At 45.6% G+C, this 20,756-nt stretch overlaps 1 long non-coding RNA gene across 2 annotated transcripts in view; it reads right to left on the bottom strand.

The window, feature by feature from the left end:
• LOC114484703 (uncharacterized) overlaps positions 1 to 16,905 on the bottom strand; it is a 204,181-nt gene extending 187,276 nt beyond the window's left edge. The window contains exons 1-2 of one of the 2 annotated variants that reach the window (XR_008616420.1): positions 16,838 to 16,905; positions 12,755 to 13,036 (exon numbers count right to left, since the gene is read on the bottom strand). This is a non-coding gene — a long non-coding RNA (uncharacterized lncRNA). Of the gene's footprint in view, positions 1 to 12,754; positions 13,037 to 16,381; positions 16,580 to 16,837 lie in introns of those variants that run through there. The other variant, XR_003677891.2, reaches the window with a different exon arrangement.
• Between the last annotated feature and the right edge of the window lie 3,851 nt (positions 16,906 to 20,756).

Below are 20,756 nucleotides of genomic sequence, written 5' to 3'. Positions count from 1 at the left end.
GCCCGCGTACCGCAAAAAAAAAAAAAAAAAAAAAAAAAAAAAAAAAAATAGGGGCTGGAATAGAGAACCTGAGGGGGAACACTGTACCAGGTGGAGAGGTGGGTAGGCGCTGGGGAGTCCTATAGACCTTGTTCATAATTTTGGAGTTTATCTCAAGAGTGAGGGTGCTAGGAAGCCACCCAAGTGTTTTGAGTATGAAGGAGACATTATCAGAATTAACCCTACCCTCAAAATACAACTCAAATCTGACCACTTCCCCACCCTGACTGCCGCCAGCCTGTTCCAACGTATCACCACTTCTCACTTGATCTCTGAAATCACTTTCCAAGTGGCCTCCATGTTTCCTCCCTTGCCCCTCCCCCTATAGCCTGTGCTCCAAACAATAGCTGCAGCGATCCTCCCAAAGTGTAAGACTGGTCATGCCCTCCCTCTGCTCCAACCCCTCCAGTGTCCTCCCAACATCCTCAGAACCCGATACAGAGTCTGCACCATGGTCTACGAGGTCCTTCAGGAAGCGGCCCCTGCCTGGCCCCTGCTCAATCTGCTCCAGCCCACTGGTCTCCTGGCTATTCCGGGCCCAAACCAAGCGTGTCTCCACCGCAGAGTACTTGCACTTCCTGTTCCCTCCGTCTTCCCAGATTGCCGTGTGGCTCTCAATCTCAACTCATTTGGGACTCAAATGTCACCTCATCAGCAAAGCCTTTTCTAAAATAGCACCCTGCCACCCTTACTCCTAGTCACTCTCTATCCCCTTTCCCTGCTTTATTTATTTTTCGGGGCACTCACCCGTACCTGACGTATTTATTTTGTTTATCTCTGTTTCCCAACCACCTCCCTAGGATAAGCTCCAAGTGGGCAGAGCCTTCTCAGTCTTAATATACTCCATCGCCGAGAACAGTGCCTGGCACACAGCGGTCTCTCAATAACTCCTTGTGTGTGGATGCATGCAGGGAAGAAATGAGATGAGCGAGGCGAGGGTAAGAGTGAAAGTGCATGGCCCACCAGCTGCTAAGTTCCCCCATCCCACCAAACGCACAACCAACACGCTATGCCGCAGCCAGGGGCAGGGAACTGGTCTTCCTGTGAACCCGTCACCCCGACCCATAGCCTACCCCTTCCCTCCAAACGTGCCATGACACTAATCTCAGAGCAGAGGCGGCTACCGCGATAACCACAGCAAGATGTGCAGGGCACAGGCTCCCGGCCCCGACCCTTCCTACACCGGTACCCAGGCCCCTTATGAAGGCAGAGGGCAGAAGGGGGCAGTGGTCACAGGGTGTGGGCAGGGCAGCAATCAGCCAAGAACTCAACCTGGGGAAGCAGGGAGGCAGCAAGAGGCAGGACCACGGTGAGCTGATGTTCCACAGCCCGGCACCGTTGTATTGCATGATGCCTTTGGACTCCATTTACAAAACACAAACTCAAGGACAAAATTATGAAGAATTTCAAGATAACAACCGCAGAGCATTAAACCCCAAGCGTGAGACCCTTCTGAGCACGGGGCTGTGTGGTCCTCCTGTACTGGCCACAGGACCATGAAGCCAGGGCTGCTGGCCCTCTTTGTATTCGGTGAGAGATCTGTGGCTTTTGAACCAGGATGGGGTGGCAGCCTTCGCGTTCACCATCCTAGGGTAGGAGGACCCTGGTTGAGGCTCAGAACACAACCCTCAGCCTTTTTTGCCCTCCTCCTCACTGTGAGCCTGTTTTCCCGCATGCCGTGTGGAGCAAGATCTTTGACCCCCACCCCCACCCCCACCCAGCCCTCTCCAGTGGAGCTTATCCACTCTTGCTTTTCTCTGACACTTTGGAACTGAACCAGCGGCCTCCTCCCTACACCCCACCCCCATCACACACTTCAACTTTTCCCGCCTCTCCAACTACTTTGATGGGATGATGGCTTGCCCAACATTTTAGAGACTGAAGGGGAGGACTAGGTTTGGGCGAGCAGATGGAAAGAATGAGGCGAGGGAAGGAGGGGCTCTCCGTTGGGAGGACATACAGTGCTGAGAATGCTGAAGAGGTACTTTTCACCAAGACATGACAGGAGTTCATGTTTCTATGCTATACTCAACCCAAACTTCCTGCAGCTCTCAAGAAATTGCTTGGGGTGAGGGAGGGGAGCCACACAATGTTACTGAAGCAAGGAGAATTTCAGTACATTAAAGGTTAAGAGGGATCTCGGCTATTGTTAATTGCTAATTGCCTACTACTTAAGGACTTCCAAAACAGACACTCAGTTGATCAAAGGAAAAATGTAAGTGCAGATAAGACTCTCCCAAACACTTACCCAGATACTCAATGTGTGTGCACACTTACTCACAGAGGGGAAAGAAGGCAACTTCAAGTAGAATAAAAGAATAATACTAATAGACAGCACTTAGATTGTCTATTACCATGTGCCTGGCACCCTTCGAAACGTTTTATCTGCAGCAACCGATTTAATCCTCACACAAATCTATAAGGCATTACTGTTATCCCCATTTTACAGATGAGAAAACTGAGGCACAGAGGATGACGTAACTTTTTGTGTGCTGTCATCGTGTACACAGAACTAACTAAACCAGGCAGCGAGTCAGAATTCCTAGAATTAAAACATCAGTCTTCAGAGCAGTTCAAGAAAGAGTATTCAGCTGCACAGGTAAAGCTTAAGAGGAAAGTCAGTCCAATGCATAAAACTAGAAGCCTGAAAATATATTCATAAGCACTTCTGTCCTGTTGCCTCTATTCAATTACAGTTAGGGGCACAGTCTCTGACTTTGCGGAAGACTGGAGAGGAGATGATGTGACTACGTAATCTGTCAGAGCAAAGACTAAGGCCTTCCCACAATTCCCATCTGTTCCTGCTCCCGAGAATAAACAAAAAGTTCCCACATGAACTCATTTTTTAAATATTGCGAGGAGCATGCCAAAGGCGTCCTGACTCATTGCTCACGGGTGGCCACCCCTAAGCCATGCTCAGATGCTTCATCAGCATGGCCCTAAAAGTCCCTTCATACCAGAACAGCGACCTGCCAGATATAGCAAGCGCCCTATTTTTAAAAAGGTTCAAATGAGCTAGCAGAGAGCCATCAACACATGCCATCAGCGTAGTTTTATAAAAACCCGGGCCAGGCCATCTGCACGGCATTCAAATAATGCTGAGGCAATACAGCCACAACAGCAGCAGCCATGAGAGTAGCTCCTGCTCAGTGAGGGCCTCCATGGCTCAGACCCCTCTAAGCACTTTCTTATATCCACTCTCACTTCATGCTAGTGGCTGCCCTGCATGACAGGTTTTATTATCCCCATTTTACAGATGAAAGTACAGTCTCAGAAAGGTCAAATGACTGCCCTGCATTCACCTAGCCAGCACTCCACACCGTTTCTGAGACACCTCATCAAATACCACTTGCAGTTGTACACTTCCAGGCATGTGACACTTGTGCTACTGGAGGTTGATTGACCCCAGATGTACCAAGGACCTAAGAGGAGACAAAACCTAGTGGCATGTTGTTGCCCCTGCACCCAACGGTCAGACCCTCAGCTATCAGCGTGGAAATGCCCTCCAAGTTTTGAGAGGTTAGAGAGCTTCAAGAATGGATCATAGACCTAAGCATAAAAGCAAAAATGATAAAATGTCTAGAGAAAAATAAAAACATTTTGTGACATTGGGGTAGGCAAAAAGTTCCTAGATAAACAAGCATGGACCATAAGAGAAAAACTAGATAATGGACTTCATTGAAATGTAAAACTTCGGCTCTTCAAAGAACACCTTTAAGAAAATGAAAAAGCAAGCCACAAACTGGGAGAAAAAAGTTGATATATACTTGACAGAGAACTGGCATCCAGAATGTAGAACTCTTACAACTTAATAATAAAACAAACAAGTCAATTAAAAAATGGACAAAATATTTTAACAGACACTTCCCCAAAGACAAGTACAAATGGCCAAGAAGTGTATGAAAAAGTACTCAACATCATCAGTCGAAATGGAAATTAAAACATGAGATGTTAGTACATACCCACTAGAATGGCTAAAAATGAAAAGTCTGACAATATCAAGTGTTGACAAGGAGGCAGAGGAAGTAGAACTGGCCTACATTGCTGCTGAGACCGAAATAGTCTAGCCACTAAACCAGTGTGGCAGTTTCTTATAAAGTTAAACATACATTCACCATATGACTCAGCCATTCTACTTCTAAGTATTTACCCAAAAGAAATGAAGACACATGTCCACACAAAGACTTTTACAAGAACATACATAGCAGCTTTCTTCATAATAACAAAAAACTAGTAACAACTCAAATGTCCAACAATAGGGGAATGGATGAACCCATTTTGGTACATGCATACAATGAAATGCTACTAGCCATAAAAAAAGAGCAAACTAATAACGCATACAACGCCATGGATGAATCTCAAAATAATTATACTAAAAGAAGGAAACTAAACAACAAAATAATATAAAAATCTCTGTATGAGTCTATTTATATGATATTTGAGTACATGCAAAATGCATCTATACTGACAGAAAGCAGATCAGTGTCTACCTGGTACTGAGGGTTAGGGTAGGTTTGGCTGCAAATGGACACAAGGGAAGTTTGGGGGGCATTAGAAATGTTCTATATCTTGACTGCAGTGAGTACACATACCACATGTGAGTATATAAATTTGACTAACTGGATGTTTAAAATTGGCACATTTTGCTTCATGTTTATTATTCCTCAGTAAAGTTGATTTTTGACAAAAGTACTGAAAAAAAGTGTTTTGAGAAAGGACAGGAAAATCAGAGGACAAGGAAGGAGGTTTGGTGAATGGGTGGCAGTTAGTGATGGGGCAGGGAGGGGAAGAGGTGAGAGTTTCCAATCGTGAATGAGAACCCGGCCCTGCCATTTGTCACTTGGAGAGCTTCAGCCAGTCTGTGAGGTGTTGGGCAAGGAAATTAACTCCTTTCACCCTCATTGTTAAGTGCAACAATGAGTGTGGTGGCTTTATGTCCAACAGTCCCTTCCAGGGCTAACAGACCTTGGTTCCTGGCTGCCCTAAGACCTGAAGACCTCCAGAGCTATCTGTTGCTTTCTCGTTGTGAGGCCTGATGCTCCTGCTGCCTGCTGGCACCACACCTCTCTAGCTGGGAAAGCGAGACTTCTGTGAAACATGTGGTTGGCACGGAACATAAATCTCATTCCTCCCGGGTCCCTGCAAAAAGAGATCTTCTTTTTCTAAGTGCGTAAGCACATTTCTCTCACAAGAAGGATAAATTATTTCCAAATGCAGGAAAACTGTACCTATGTGCTGGTGCTCTCACTGCAGAAGCTCCCTCAGAGATAGATGTTATTCAGCCATCCGTTTAGTCATTCATCCACTCATTCATTCACTCAACAACCATCTAGTGAGCATCTGCTATGTCCTAGGCCAACCATGGTGAGCACATAGGCCCTGACAGCAAGGAGCTCACTGCCTGGCAGGGTGGGGCAGGGGGCTACAGGCATTTAACAGGCCATTACAGCCCAGTGAGGTAAGAGCCCCATAGCAGATGCTGCCAGTCTCTGTCCCTTGGACCGCTTTACCTCATGCCCTTGGACCTCTTTGCCAGTTCTGCGTATGCCTGCTCTAAAGGTACTTTCAGCCTACAGAGATCATCCATGCCCCTTTGTAAAAGGACTACCCTCAGGCTGCTGGAGCCAGATTTGCCTGCATCAAAGGAAGCTAGAACTACCTGGAAACTTTCCTCTCCCCTCCCCTTAAGCAATGACTGAGGGGTATATAAATACTCCATAAGTATAAAGTATTGATAAATATAATTACTCCAGCTTCCTCATCCCCTGTTTAGGACAGTAGTGAGCTGTGGTCTTCACTGTATCCAGAGCTCCCCTCCAGGACCAAGCCAAAGTCACCTACTGTGATATTGTGATTTATAATAAGAAATATATATTTGGTCTTTGTTCTCATTTCTGGCACAGAGCTCCTAAAGCCCTTAGAATTTGTCTTGTTATGTTAATGAGGTGACTTTTAAAATAATTTTTATTGGAGTATAATTTCTTTACAATGTTGTGTTGGTTTCTACTGTGCAGCAAAGTGAATCAGCTATACGTATACATATATCCCCTCTTTTTTGGATTTCCTTCCCATTTAGGTCACCACAGAGCACTGAGTAGAGTTCCCTGAGCTATACAGTAGGTTCTCATTAGTTATCTATTTTATACATAGTATCAATAGTGTACATTATGTCAATCTCAATCTCCCAATTCATCCCACCACCACCACCCCCTGCTTCCCCCTTTGGTGTCCATATGTTTGTTCTCTACATCTGTGTCTCTATTTCTGCCTTGCAAACCAGTTCATCTGTACCATTTTTCTAGATTCCACATATATGCATTAATATGCGGTATTTGTTTTTCTCTTTCTGACTTACTTCACTCTGTATGACAGTCTCCAGGTCATCCATTCGTCTGTCGATGGGCATTTAGGTTGCTTCCTTGTCCTGGCTATTGTAAATAGTGCTGCAATGAACATTGGGGTGCATGTGTCTTTTTGAATTATGGTTTTCTCTGGGAATATGCCCAGGAGTGGGCTTGCTGGGTCATATGGTAGTTCTATTTTTAGTTTTTTAAGGAACCTTCATACTGTTCTCCATAGTGGCTGTATCAATTTACATTCCCACCAACAGGGCAGGAGGGTTCCCTTTCCTCCACACCCTCTCCAGCATTTATTGTTTCTAGAGTTTTTGATGATGGCCATTCTGACTGTGTGAGGTGATACCTCATTGTAGGTTTGATTTGCATTTCTCTAATGATTAGTGATGTTGAGCACCTTTTCATGTATTTGTTGGCCATTTGTATGTCTTCTTTGGAGAAGTGTCTATTTAGGTCTTCTGTCCATTTTTGGATTGGGTCTTTTATTTTTTTGATATTGAGCTGCACGAGCTGTTTGTATATTTTGGAGATTAATCCTTTGTCAGTTGCTTCGTTTGCAAATATTTTCTCCCATTCTGAGGGTTGTCTTTTCATCTTGCTTATGGTTTCCTTTGCTGTGCAACGAGGTGACTTTTAGAAGTCTCCTAAGGATGGGGGCTAGTTGCCAGGGGAATGAACCCTGTGAGTGGAGGGTTAGAACTTTCATTCCCACCCCCTGGACCTCTGAGAAGGGGGAAAGGGCTGGAGATTTAATCACTCATGCCCGTGTAACAAAGCCCCTATAAACACCCAAAAGGACAGGGTTTGGAAAGCTTCTGGGCTGGTGAATATGTGGAGACATGGGGAGAGTGGTACGCCCAGAGAGGGCATGGAAGCTCTGTGCCCTTTCTCCACACCTTGCCCTATGCCTCTCTTCCATCTGGCTGTTCCTGAGTTATATCCTTTTATCATAAACTGGTGATCTAGTAAGTAAAATGTTTCTGAGTTCTGGGAGCTGCTCTAGCAAATTAATTGAACCCAAGGAGAGGGTTGTGAGAATCTCCGATTTATAGCCGGTTATCAGAAGCACAGGTGACAACCTGGACTTGCAATTGGCATCTGAAGTCTGGACAGTCTTGCAGGGCTGAGCCCTTAACCTGTGGGATCTGATGCTACCTCCAGGTAGATAGTTTCAGAATCAAGTTGAACTGTAGGACCTTCAGCTGGTGCTGGAGGACTGCTTGGTGGTGTGGGGGGAAAACCACACATTGGAATTGGTACTAGAATCATCTTACCCATCCTCTGGAGGACTTGACGTAATAATTCATTCACCCTGGCTCAGCTTCCTTCGCTCTATCTCCTGCTTCCCCAATTCCCTACTGATTACTCCCAGAAACACTTCCTAGTAAGTTGCTTTCCCAGGAATCCTTACTTCAGGGTTTACTTCTGGGAAATCCAACCTAAGACATGCATTAAGTGTAGAATACCGAAGTTGGGCTGTGGAGGCCCCTGGGAGCGGCACTGGGACCAGAGGAATCTTCTAAGAAGGAGCAACATTGGTATGTGCTTGTGTGTGTGCATGTATGTTGGGTGGGGTTGGGAAAGCAAAACTGTAAGTGAGGGAGGAGTCTGAATCAAGGCCCCAAGTTGTGGTGAACTTGGGAAACAGCAAGCAGTCTAGTTTGGCTGAAGCACAGCGCATATATGACAGGTCATGGGGAGAAGTGAGGCTGGAGGCGCCCATAGGGATGGAGGTCATAAAAGTGTAAGTCCCATTAAGAACTTGACCTTCAGGGTAATAGTGAACTGTTGAAAGGTTATAGTGATGAGACCAGATTTACTCTTTAGAAAGATGGCTTTGTTTGAGAGGAGCAAAATGGGAGTCTGGGAGCAGTTAGGAGGCTGTCTCAGACATCCAGGCCATAACTGGAAAGAGGTCATTGGAATGGAGTGGGAGAACATGGGTGCATTCAAGAGATGTTCCAAAGTCACACTCAATAAGACTCAAGTTTTGATTGAGTGAGTGATTGATCATATAGGGATGGATAAGGAAAGAGAGGACACAGAGATGTTTCCTAGGTTATCACAGGTCTGGGTCCCTAGGAATCAGACTCTTATTTGGAAATTGGAATGCAGGAAGTCTATTGGAAAGTACTCTCAGGATTGACCCTTGTTGGTAGAAAGGGAAGGAAGTTGGACTGTGATGAAGTCTCCACAAAGGCCTCAGCCAAACCCATGGCGGGGGGGTGGGGGGCTCTGGAGCTGGGAGAGCCCTGCAAGAGTTGTCCTGAGTTGGGACAAGGGATCCAGGCCCCTGTCCACCCACAACACCCAGCCATTGGATGCAGATTACCCTGGGGGACAGCATGGAACCTTGGGTGGTATGGCTCCCTTCAGCTGAAGGCAATTCCTGTAGAGGGTTGACAGCTGAGCTGTCAGCTAACCTTCCCAGCAGCTGAGGAGGTAGGTCCTTCTGTCCTAGCAGGGGTACTGGGCAGCATAGCACAGCATCCACAACTGACATGTAAGTGTGAGGTACTTGTGAGACCTGAAGCGGGATACATACAGAAAGCACCCGGTTCTTTGTGACTGGATTTCAGGAGTGGATGAGCCGATCTCGAGCAAAAGGGTTAGGTGCTGGTTCTTGGCCTCTTTAGGGTCATAGACCCTTTCGAAAAGTAGATGAAGGCCCTTAACAGTCACAACTCCAAACAAAAATTTGCATAAAATTTCAGGAACTTGTCTTAGTTTGGGTTCCTCTACCAGCGGACCCTGGGACAAAGATTTGGGTTCAAGAGGTTCATTTGGGAGGTGATTTCAGGAAACTTGGAGAGGGAGTAGAGAAATGAGCAGGGAAGGGAGAAAAGCCAATAAAGGTACATTAATGGGAGGTGGCTAACTGGGGCTCAATCTTGCTGGAGCCCCTCTGAGAAACCCTGAGGGACACACCCTAGAATTGTCCCACCCACCCAGCAAGGAAGCTGGGGAGTTTGTCTATCATCTCCCATCTCTCATTGGTTGAGGATCGCCCCAGGGGCATTAACTCTCTGGCCTATCTAGTTACCTAGTACCCATTCTCCACCCTGTCCCACCCGCTGCAGGACTAAGAACAACTTGGTTCAGTGGCCAGAGAACACCCTCAGGCAGAGAGGGTGCAGATGCTTACAGTAAGAAACCATTAGATTGCCGCTAATGGTTTGAAAGCCAGAAGACACAGCTAGGGCACCAACAGTATCTGCCATAGGACTCGTATATTCCTCGTTAAGAATTTTTGCCAGAGAGGACTGAAGAACACTGAGGAAGCAGAAGGCATAGCCAGCGAAGTAGGGGAAAAAAACGTCAAAACGGTATGGTGCCACGTCAACAGTGGGAAGTGATGGAGACATCTAGGGTACACAGCTTCCTCCAACTGGGTCCCCACCGGAGCCACTGGGGAACGTACTGCTGTCAGTGAGCTTGGTTTTTCTGTTGTAACTCTGAGCTCCCCAGTTCTGACACTGCCTGCCCTGACAACTCAAAGACCAAATGGAAGGCTGGGATTGCCAACTGTCGGAGAGCAGCTTGGGAAATTAGGGTGCGGCTCTCAGGGGGCCAGGATTGAAGGGGATATTTAATCATTCGTGAGTTCAGTGACAGGTCTAGAAAGTATACAGAGGAGGCCAAGCCACTCGCCTTTGTGCCACAAGAATGCCTCAATTAAGATGCCATTCAGTTAGAAGAGGCAGAAAGAAAAACAAACCCTTCAGCTGTAATTGGGCACTGGGTTTTTTTCTGTAAATCAAGGGGTGCAAGTGGCATTTTCCATCAGTGGTAAGTGTCAAAAAGCCCAGAGGTCTGCAGCTGTTATTGTGCAGTATTACCCAGTGACCATTTAAACAGCCGATCAAGTTCCTTCCAGAAAAGAAGGTTCTGAGTCCACATTCCTAGTTCAACCACTTGAAATGTTTGACTCGAGTGGAGCCATGAAGTCTCAAAAGTGACCTTACAACGGGTTTCCTCAAGGCTGGGCTGTATTGGGTTTTGTGGTTGTTATTGCAGTTGGGGTTTGAGTTTGCTTGCTCCTCAGAACAACTCCTGCTACAAACAAATTGCCCTTGGACAAGGTGCTGTCGACCCAGGGGACAAAACACAGTGTACACAAAGCTAAGGAAAGGTTAAGAGGAACCCGGTAACTTTGGGAGAGTCTGGAAACGAGCAATGCTAACAACAGCTCCTGTGCACAGTGGACGCCCAGTCAGCAGTCCTCACACTTGGGAGAGATGATACAGCTATGCTTATTCATATCTTCACTAAATTATAAAACCCTTGAAGGCGGAGACTGTAATCTCTACGCTCTCCCCCACCAAACACCCTTGTGTTAACCGAATCACATACGTGCATACTCCAATTACACAGTGCCCACACCACTGTGCCCACACCATCTAGATGACTCGATCATTTTGCAAAAATTTGGGTAAAACAAGGAGGGAATCGCAGATCGAAAGGGCAGAGCTCCTGCATTATTCTCCTGCCTTTCTACTGATGAATGATCTTGAATGAATTACTAAATTCCTCTGAGTTATGATTTTCCCAACCAGAAAATGGGTAAATCACCCCCTGTTTACAAAGTGCCCTGGTAAGACAACTGGAAATACAATCATAAGTTTATCAAGTGAGATCTCTCAACTAGAATAAAAATTAGACCATGACATTTTGGATAAAACTCAATATTTTGTTAGTCAAGTTCCATCAAAATTATACTTAGGTACATTAACTTAATTTAAGAACTAGTGGTAAATTATATTACTATTTGACACATTATTGCTCTGCATAAGTATTCAATCAGAGCTCCCCTGAAACAAATTAATGCTGATGCAACCCAATTTTTTTTTTATTTTGAAATAGTTCAAGAATACAGAAAAGTATCAAGAATAATATAACGAGCACCCATACACCTACCATCCAGCTTAGTGGAAGACTCATATTTTGCCGTATTTTCTTAAGAAATAACACATTAAAGATCCAGTTGAAGTTCCCTGTATATCCCTTTCTCAACCCATTCCTTTCCCTCTTTTCCCAGGGGTAAGAACTTAAAATAGCATGCCCTCAGCCCACTTCTGGCTTCAGCCGTCAGCCATACTGGCAGTATCCCACGTCCAGGGCCCACCTCGAGTCCCTGTTTCTTTACTCCAAGGCTTTCCTCCAAACCCTCAAGAGTGCACTCAACCCTCACAGGCACATCACAAATGCATGGGGGAATTAGCACCCCCAGGTGAGCCATCAACCCAGGGGGACAGAGCCTTGTATAAATGCCCTTAGGACAGACAATTCTCAGAGGTGGGGTTGAGCCCTTTTCCCTAAAGCAGTGACCTCAATAACACACCCTTTCCTGGCTTTCCCCCTTTTCTTATCTCACCCTCCCTGCTCCTTTACTCCTACTCCCTGGGATCGCCCCTCAGTAAATGCCCTGCACCCAAGTCCTGGTCTCAGGCTCTGTTGGAGGGGAACATAATCTAAGACATGGCTCTCCTGTAATTGTCTACTGCTTACAGGCAGGTATGGTTCTATCACTGATGTGCTTGCATGCATTCCGAGACAATGGATAGCATTTTTTGCACCTTTTTTAATTCTATATAAGTGGTATCATATTATACTTGCTTTTTGTCTTTGTGACTTACTTATGCATTCTGTAGCTCTCCAGAACATGGAAAGGCAACTAGACACAAAACACACTTGGTTTCCAAATGTTGAGCAATTCTATTATACCCAACACACTAAACTCTATGTAAAATCTTTCTCAATTCACATCACATTAACATCTAAAGGTGCTGCTGAGCTTGAAAAATCTCAGTAAATTTTCCAGTTAGATGCAAATGTTTGTATACACAGAAGTCTGAGAATAATATTTTGGCAAAAGTATTAATTTCCTGGGGTAAAGAATTACCTTCTTGCATTGAATCAGGCATTCACCATAATTGTCATGTCTTAATAAATTCTTACGTTGCTGTAACTCTTTCTCTTTATAATGTGATTTTACATGGAGTGTCTCAGTTGAGTCTCCCAACTCTGAGTCTGATTTATCTGTTTCTCCCACACATCTACCCTTGCACATGGTAGGCATTTGATAAATATTTATTGAATGACCCACCATTTTATTCACGAGAATACTGAGTCTTCCAAAGATAAAAACATTGAGTACACACAGCAAGTTAGTGGCGGACCTAGAAGTAAAACCCAAGTCTAGGAGCCAAAATTTGATTCAAAGCATTTTGAAATCTGTGTAATAACATTATATTATCTTCCATAATTAGTGGTTACAGTAGTACCAGTCCAATACTTCCTCTTTTTTTTAATGTTTTAGTGAATAACCTTTTTAAAATTTTATTTATTTATTTACTTACTTATTTTTGGCTGCGTTGGGTCTTCGTTGCTCCACGCGGGCTTTCTCTAGTTGCGGCGAGCGGGGGCTACTCTTGGTTGTGGTGCGCGGGCCTCTCATTGCTGTGGCTTCTCTTGTTGTGGAGCATGGGCTCTAGGCACACGGGCTTCAGTAATTGTGGCATGCTGGCTCAGTAGTTGTGGCTCGCAGGCTCTAGAGCGCAGGCTCAGTAGTTGTGGTGCACGGGCTTAGTTGCTCCGTGGCATGTGGGATCTTCCCGGACCAGGGCTCGAATCCATGTCCCCTGCATTGGCAGGCAGATTCTTAACCACTGCACCACCAGGGAAGCCCCAATACTTCCTTTTGTTCAAGGATCAGTATACCAAAGCCACAAGACTGGATATTTTCCATTAACATGGAACGCCAAAAGAATCCAGAATATAACCGAGTCTCCATGGGAAAGAAACTGCTCTCTTTTTTTTCTTTTCCAGATATATTTATATCTATATCTAGATCTATATCTCATCTATATCTATATCTTATCTATATCTATATATTGAGAGAGAGGGCACTTATATAGAGCAAAATGGAAAGATCAGTTACGTGAATTTTTGTACCCATTCACCATCAGATTAAGATACAGACCATTTCCAGCTATCTATCCCCAAAATGTCTTCATGCCCCATCTCATTTAATTACCACCCCTAACCCTGCCAAAGATAACTACTGTTCAGACCTCTCTCACTATACTTTTTTTGCTTATGTTGGGACTTCATATATATGAAATCACACAGTCTGAATTTTTGACGTCGAACTTCTTTCACTCAATCTTATGTCTATGAGACACATCAGCGTTGCATGTATCTGGAGCCACCACTTTTTCATTGCCGCATGGTGTCCCACTGTATGAATACAGTACAATTTTCTTACCTATTTTACTGCTGATGTACATTGTAAGTTGTTTCTAGCTTGGGGACATTATGAATAAAGCTGCTATGAACATTCTTAATGATGTCTTTTGGAGGATATAAAAGCCCAGATATATTATATTGGCTATATACCCAGAAGTGGATTGCTAAATTACAGGACTGGCATATAGTTTGCTTTGTTAGATGCATTGCTTTGGTCAAAAGTGTGAAGGTTTCCCTCACCTGGAAAAGCTGGCAGGGAGCAGAGCTCCTGTTCCTAAATGGCTCCTCATTAAAAAACCATAGATTCCTTGATTAGAAGAGACCCTAAAGGCAATGACCCGGCCTCCCACACAATATCGAGTCCTTCTCTAGCTCCGGTCTTAGCTGCCCTCACCTGGGCCACCCTCAGTAAGCAGAAGTCACTACCTCCAAAGGACTTGGACAGCCCTGCCACCTGTGACATCCATCCACTCTTCCCTTTAAATCTCCCATGCCTCAAGTAGAACCATACATACTCCTTTGGCTTGGGTCTTACCCCCCAAACCCTTTTTTTGGCACTGAAGAATAGACCAGAGTTGACTCAGATAAGAGTGAAATTTGTTTCAAATTGAAAATTGGGACCATATGTCATGGATTCTCAGATCCTTAAAGGCTCTCAGAGACCTTCGTGGCCATTTAGCCAATGCCAAATCCACAAGGTATTTCCAAACCTCTGTTTAAGCATGTCCAAGGCAGAGAACTTCGCTCATTCCAAAGCAACCCATCCCATAGTCACACGGATCCATTTGCTAGAAAGTTCTTCCTGTTAGCTTTGAAGCTACCTTCTTTTAATTCCCACCTACTGGTCCTTGTTTTGAACTCTGAGACTCTTGAAAACAAGTTTGTTTTTCTCATTCAGCCATTCTGCAAAGATTATAGGAGCTCCTTCAATATTGGAGCAAACTGTCATCATTTAGTAGGTGAATTTAAGAAGGATGGAAACAGCAGCTAGGGCCTTAGGATGAGGCAAATACTGTTTCATGTCTTAGGTTTTATAATTTGTTATTCTTTAATAGTAACTTTTCTATTTTTAGTTTTGCTATGGCTTCACTGCTCACCAAAGAAGGAATGTGCAGGCTTCTATTATGTATCAAGGCCATGGTGATACCTCCGGTCTCATAACTCAGTGCCTTTGTCCTCTGGCAGTTGACCAGAGCAGCTCTGGCCTATCTACTGAGCCCTCTGGGTGTGAGCCTCTGAGCCACTTCTTTGAATCTTTGTTTCCTTTACTGCAAAATCTAGCTTTTAATACCCACCTCAAGGGAACATTAAGAATTAGATATGCTCATGTATATGAAGTACTTGGCCCCATGCAAAGCGTACAAAAGATGCTCAATAACATTCTCTTCCCTCATCTTCCTCCCACTGCTGCTTTTGAAATCATGAATATCCAGTCATGAAAAGGAACTGTCATGTGGTACCATAGAAAGACCTATGAAAGTGTCTTCCATTCTAAGCCCAGGTTGCTAATTTTAACCCTGTAAGGCCTAAACTATCAACTGCATAACAGACAATTTTTTTGCCCAGATTATCTGTTTATCTAAGTGTCTCCTAGTACACCCCTACTGGCTTTCGATGCATCTTATATGATACAACATTTTACATCTTAAGAATATCCATGATATGGAGCCTTCTGAAATTCTCAGAGAGCGCCATGGAAATTCAGCAATCTTTAATACCTATCAACTGAATTCATTCACGGGAAGAGGGGTTTTCGAATACACACGGGCCTGATAACTGTGCTCAAGAGCTGAGCGGGATGGGGCTGGACTGTGAGGGCAGCTTAAGGTCATGCTCACCCCACGTTGCTGACACAGAGGCCCTGCCAACTGTCTCCCTGCGTGGAGCTGGCCCTGACCCCTGGCATGCAGTTGGTAATTTGAGATCTGGGAATGTGTGACCCAGGCACTGTTGGGGTGATAATCAGCCAGTCCTCAGAGTACCCTAAGACAGTTCATTGCACCCCTCACTGAAAAAAAACTCTAGTCAAATGCAATAACCTTGATGGTAAGTCCCAGAGTTTGGCATGAATGCCAGCTCAGCTCATCATTTATTTGAAATCAGCCAACATTTATTGAGGGGCCTCTCTGCTTCATCTCTTATATGGGAACTGGAAAATAAATCAGATTGTCTCCAGAGCCTGCAGTCTATATTTCCGCTCTGGGCCTCCTCAGGGAAGTGTCTTTTTAAAAGCATGTGCCCCCTGCCCCCTTTTCCAACCCCTCCCACCTGCCCCCCTGCCCCCCACCATGGGCTGAATTACTGAACTCCTTAGAGAGCAGAAATCCGGTTTCCTCCTCTGTACAATTCTGGTCTTTTTTCAGGTGCCGTTTTTCTCCTAGAACTGGACAGAGGTACAAGGTAAACCTGGACTCTGTTAACACACGACGGCTTTGGTCCCCTCGTATCTTGTTCGTGCTGGGCCAGGTCTATCTACCTATGAGGTCCTTGATCAGGGCAACTCATTCATGGGGAGGACACTCGTTTACCTTGCTAATCCATGCGTTTCCCAAGAAAGACAATAAGGATGAAACTAAACCAAATCATTTAGCTGCCGGAGCTCAGAATGAACGAAGAGGTTGCAGGGAGGGGAGGGGCGGGGAGGGGAGAAGGCAGAGGAGGCAGTGCAAAGATCTAAGGCGGCATCCTAGCATCCTAACAAGAAGAGAAGTAGAATCAGAGTCCTACTGCCGACTTACAATTTCACTGATTTGAGACCGAGGTTAAGCAAGCCTGACAAAGTGGTTCATCAAATTGGAGGCAAACCCCACATCTATTGGATCTCATTAATTCCCAGACCGGCTTATCGTCAATCCCAATCGGTTCAGCCCGCCACGTGGCACTTTTGTCTCTCCGCACTTGCTTCCACCATCCATTGGTGGCCTGACTCCGTTCCCCGAAATAATTTCACTGTTCCTGTCACGCCGGCTACTGGCTGTCTGCTGGGAATCCTAAAAGCCCTGTAGGTGGTGAGCGGCACAGCAACTGGCGACTCTCATTTACCAAAGCTTTTCTATTTTTAATTTTTTTTTTAAATATTCCATGCTCAAGTTTCCTTTCTCCCCCTCCCACCCTTTGTGTTATTTTTAGGCCGTGCAGGCTCTTCAGAACTAGCGTCTCGCTTGCTGGGCCCTGCAAATAGCTTTTCCCCTTACCTGCCAGTCACAGTGTACTACAGGCGTGTGTCGTGTGGAGAGCTGGTCCTTTCACTCCAGCCTTTTACGCAGGCTTCGCTTCTGTGTGCCGCTAATCTGTCAAGAAATCAAAGACACCAGCCTCAAAGGGGAGGCCCTGGCCCAACGGCTGCCTGCCAGGGTTATTATGAAGACCCATCCATCCTGTACCGAGAGCTCACTGGGAGCAACTAGCAGCAGACAGGGGGAAGCCAGAGATCAGGGATCTGAGCAGGGCCAGGCGATTTGGGTGAGAGGAGGGTGGGAAGGGGCACTAGGGATCAGGACTTGAAAGATGAAAGCATCCTGGGGATGCTGTAGTCACGACTGCTTTCAGGCAAGGACAGACGTGAGAATCATCGGAGATGCTTGCGGGGGCGACCCAAGGTCCACCCAGCCCAGGGTCTCCTCTGTCAGGGGTAGTTCCAGAGTTTCTATGGGGAAGAGAGAGGAGTGCAGCAAGCTTGTGAGTTGTCCTCCTTTCTATCATCCTCCCCATCACTCCTGCAGGTCCAGAAAGAGGCCCTGCAGCTGCCCGGCCCTCGTCAAAAACTATTGGAAGAGACTACAAATAGAATCTCTTAGGGTGGCGGTTCTCAAAGTGTGTCCCCAGACTGGCGGCCCCAGCAGCACCTGGGAACTTGCCAGGAATGCAGAATCAAGGGAGCCCCACCCAAGACCAACAAAATCAGAAACTCTGAGGGTGGGGCCCAGCACTCTGTTTTGGGGGGGTCTTTTTTGGCTGCGTTGGGTCTTTGTTGCTGTGTGCAGGCTTTCTCTAGTTGCGGCGAGCGGGAGCTACTCTTTGTTGCAGTGCGCGGGCTTCTCGTTGCGCTGGCTTCTCTTGTTGCGGAGCACGGGCTCTAGGCGCGCGGGCTTCAGTAGTTGTGGCACGTGGGCTCAGTAGTTGTGGCGCACGGACTTAGTTGCTCCGTGGCACGTGGGATCTTCCTGGACCGGGGCTCGAACCCGTGTCCCCTGCATTGGCAGGTGGATTCTTAACCACTGAGCCACCAGGGAAGCCCCCAGCACTCTGTTTTAACTAACCCTCCCGGGGATTCTGATGCGCATTCAAGTTTGACAACCACTGTATTAGGAAAAACAAGGCAGGGTTATCTACTAAGGAGTCAACTGAAGGAGCAATTTTTCTGTGTCAGAGAATGAGATAGAAACATTAGGATTCATAGTTGCTTCTCATATGACTTCTGAAATGAAATGAATGTTATCAATATCTAAAAAAAGCAAAATGGCCATAAACCAGAGAAAAAACAAAAATAACTTTTTCAAATTCATGTTATAATGTTAACAAGACCTTATCTGATGTTTCCTTGAGGGAGATGGGGGTGAATTTTCCGTTGAAAAACTAGTCAGTTGGGACCAGTGCACTGGGTTTTGATTATGAAGAGAACATCCCCAAAGACCATGCATACCTGAAATTGCTGAGTACCCCCAAAAACTGTGCTTGAAAAGTCATAAAAATACGTTATAGTGATTACTGATGTTTCTAAAAGATAAACCTACAAGGACAACTTTTAAATTACAATTCTTGGCTGTTCCATATAGTAGAATAAGATAGAAGACTCCCTCCTTGCTCTCAGCTCAGGGCTTTCTTATTTACTGAGTAAATTGAAGACATCAGAACTGAAATCCCACATGAACTGACCACCAACTAGCCCCACCTCCCTGCAACTCTACGCTCTGCTCCACATTCCCTTGTACGGGGTCTTCTCACAATGCTCTAAGGTCACCTCCTTCTGTTGTGTCCTGGAATCCCACCGGCTCTCAGCTCATCAAAGATGCTCCTCCTGCAATCACCAATTTCCCCTCCTGACTGGGTAGTACCATCTGCGCATAAACATTCTAAAGTGTGGCCCACCTTTAACAAGCTCTCTTGACCCCACTGTCACTGCCAGCTACCGCTTAATTTCCCTATTCCATTTTATAGTTAAACTAAAATGAAATCAGTCTAAGCTTGCTGTCTCCACTTTCTCTTCTCCTAGTTTTTCCGGATCCCTCTCCAATCAGGCTTCCGGCCTTATCCACGCCACTGAAATTATCCTCCTCGAGGCCACCAGTGACTTCTGTGTTGTCAAACACAGTGACCCATGCCCCATCTCATCTGGCTCAGCCTCGGCAGCCGCTGATATAGTTCTCATCTCACTGGCTCAATCTCACCTCCCTGAATCCCCCTCACTTCTCCCTATCCTAAACTTTGGAATGTCCCAGAATACTTCAGCTGCTCTGGCCTCCTTGATGGCCCTTAAACCTGCCCAAGCTGCTCCCACCTCAGGGTCTTTGCACTTGCTATTTTCGCTGCTTAGAATGCTCTTCCCCTATATCTACATTTCTTCCCTCCTGTCTTCATTCAGGTCTCTCCTCAAATGTCACCCTACCAGAGAGGTCAAGTCATCCACACATTCACCACTCCATCCCACCGCACCGATCTATCCTTTCACCTGCATTATTGTTGTTCACAGCACTTATCACTACTCAGTCTGTTTCATATTTATTTGCTTAGCATCTGCCTCCCTCATATAGAAAGAATATAAGCTCCACGTTCCCCAGGATCTAGAACAGCACCTGGCACATAGTAGGCTTCCAGTAACATTTTGTTGAGTGAATGAAAAAATGAATGAACAAAGGTATGTTCTCTGTCCCCCAGAAGGAGAAAGTAAGGGTGGGCTCCTCTCTGTCCTAGAAACTTGACACAGGGCATTTACCAGCTCTCTGGAAAATTCTACATATTCTCTGCTGGCCAAGTATAAGAATTAGTTCTCATTATTTATGAAGACCCTCATCTTTTGGTTCACATTAGAGTCCCCCGTGAAGTTTTAAAAATAAATGTTTCTTGCTCCACTCCAAGGAGCTCTTGATTGGGAGGTCAGTATCAGTACTCTGAAAGGCAGACTCTTGAGAGTGGAGTGGAGTGATCTAGAGCATGAACACTGAAGTCTCCATTTTGACTCCTGACGCCATCATAGCTATAGAACCTTGGGCAGGTGACTGCACCAATCTGAGCTTCAGTTTTCTAATCTGCAAAGTAGTGACAATAAGAGGAATCCTATTTCACAGGGCTGTTGTGAGAATTAATGAATATACGTAAGCTCCTTAGAACAATGCCCAGCATGTAATAAGCAGGAACTATTATCACCAACATCGTGTAAGTTTCTTGGGTGATTCGGGAATATAACCAGGTATGAAAATTGCTGATATAGACTGTATGTGACACCACTGCATGAGAGAGAAAGGAGATTTCAATGAGGAGTAGGGCAAGCCAGGGCTTGAGAAGAAACCAGAAGGCACACACTGGCTGGTTTCTGAAAGGTGACTAGGATTGAGCGGATCACAAGACAGGCACCGCGCTCTCCTGAGGGCACTCAGGAACTCTGAGACTGGCAGAGAGGAATCAGCCCCTTCTGAATTCTATTCTAGTTGGTTATTCTTAGCCAGCTAACCAGTTCAAAGGCAGATGATTTGTCTTCTCTAACCAAAGCTGATGATAGAAAGACCCATGTGCTATACTCAGGGCTGCTAGGGCCTAGAGACTCTCGCAGGGGTACTGATCAGGCCCAGCTGCAATGGGGGGACAGTAGGCAGCAACAGCCCATCCCCCAAGACTCCCTCCTTATGCTCCTCACAAAAACCTTCCCAACCTGCTCCCTGATGAGCATGCTTAAAATGGAAACACCTCCCCAAGAAGCACAGATGTAAACTGACAACACGTTTGATCAGAAAAGCTTAGTTGCTGAGCTAAGGAGGCTTTGATAGGAGAAGGGTGCTATAGGGTCTCCGCTCCATCCTGCCCACACTCTATTTCCCACCTCTCTCAAGATCATGAGAGCTAGAGACTTAACCCACCTTATATTTATAACATAAATGGCACAGTAACACTTTCTACTCT

Source organism: Physeter macrocephalus, chromosome 21, assembly GCF_002837175.3.
Source record: "Physeter macrocephalus isolate SW-GA chromosome 21, ASM283717v5, whole genome shotgun sequence".
Lineage (NCBI taxonomy): Eukaryota > Metazoa > Chordata > Mammalia > Artiodactyla > Physeteridae > Physeter > Physeter macrocephalus.
The sequence above is the reverse complement of the archived record's forward strand: the minus strand, read 5'-3'. Positions and strand labels throughout refer to the sequence as shown.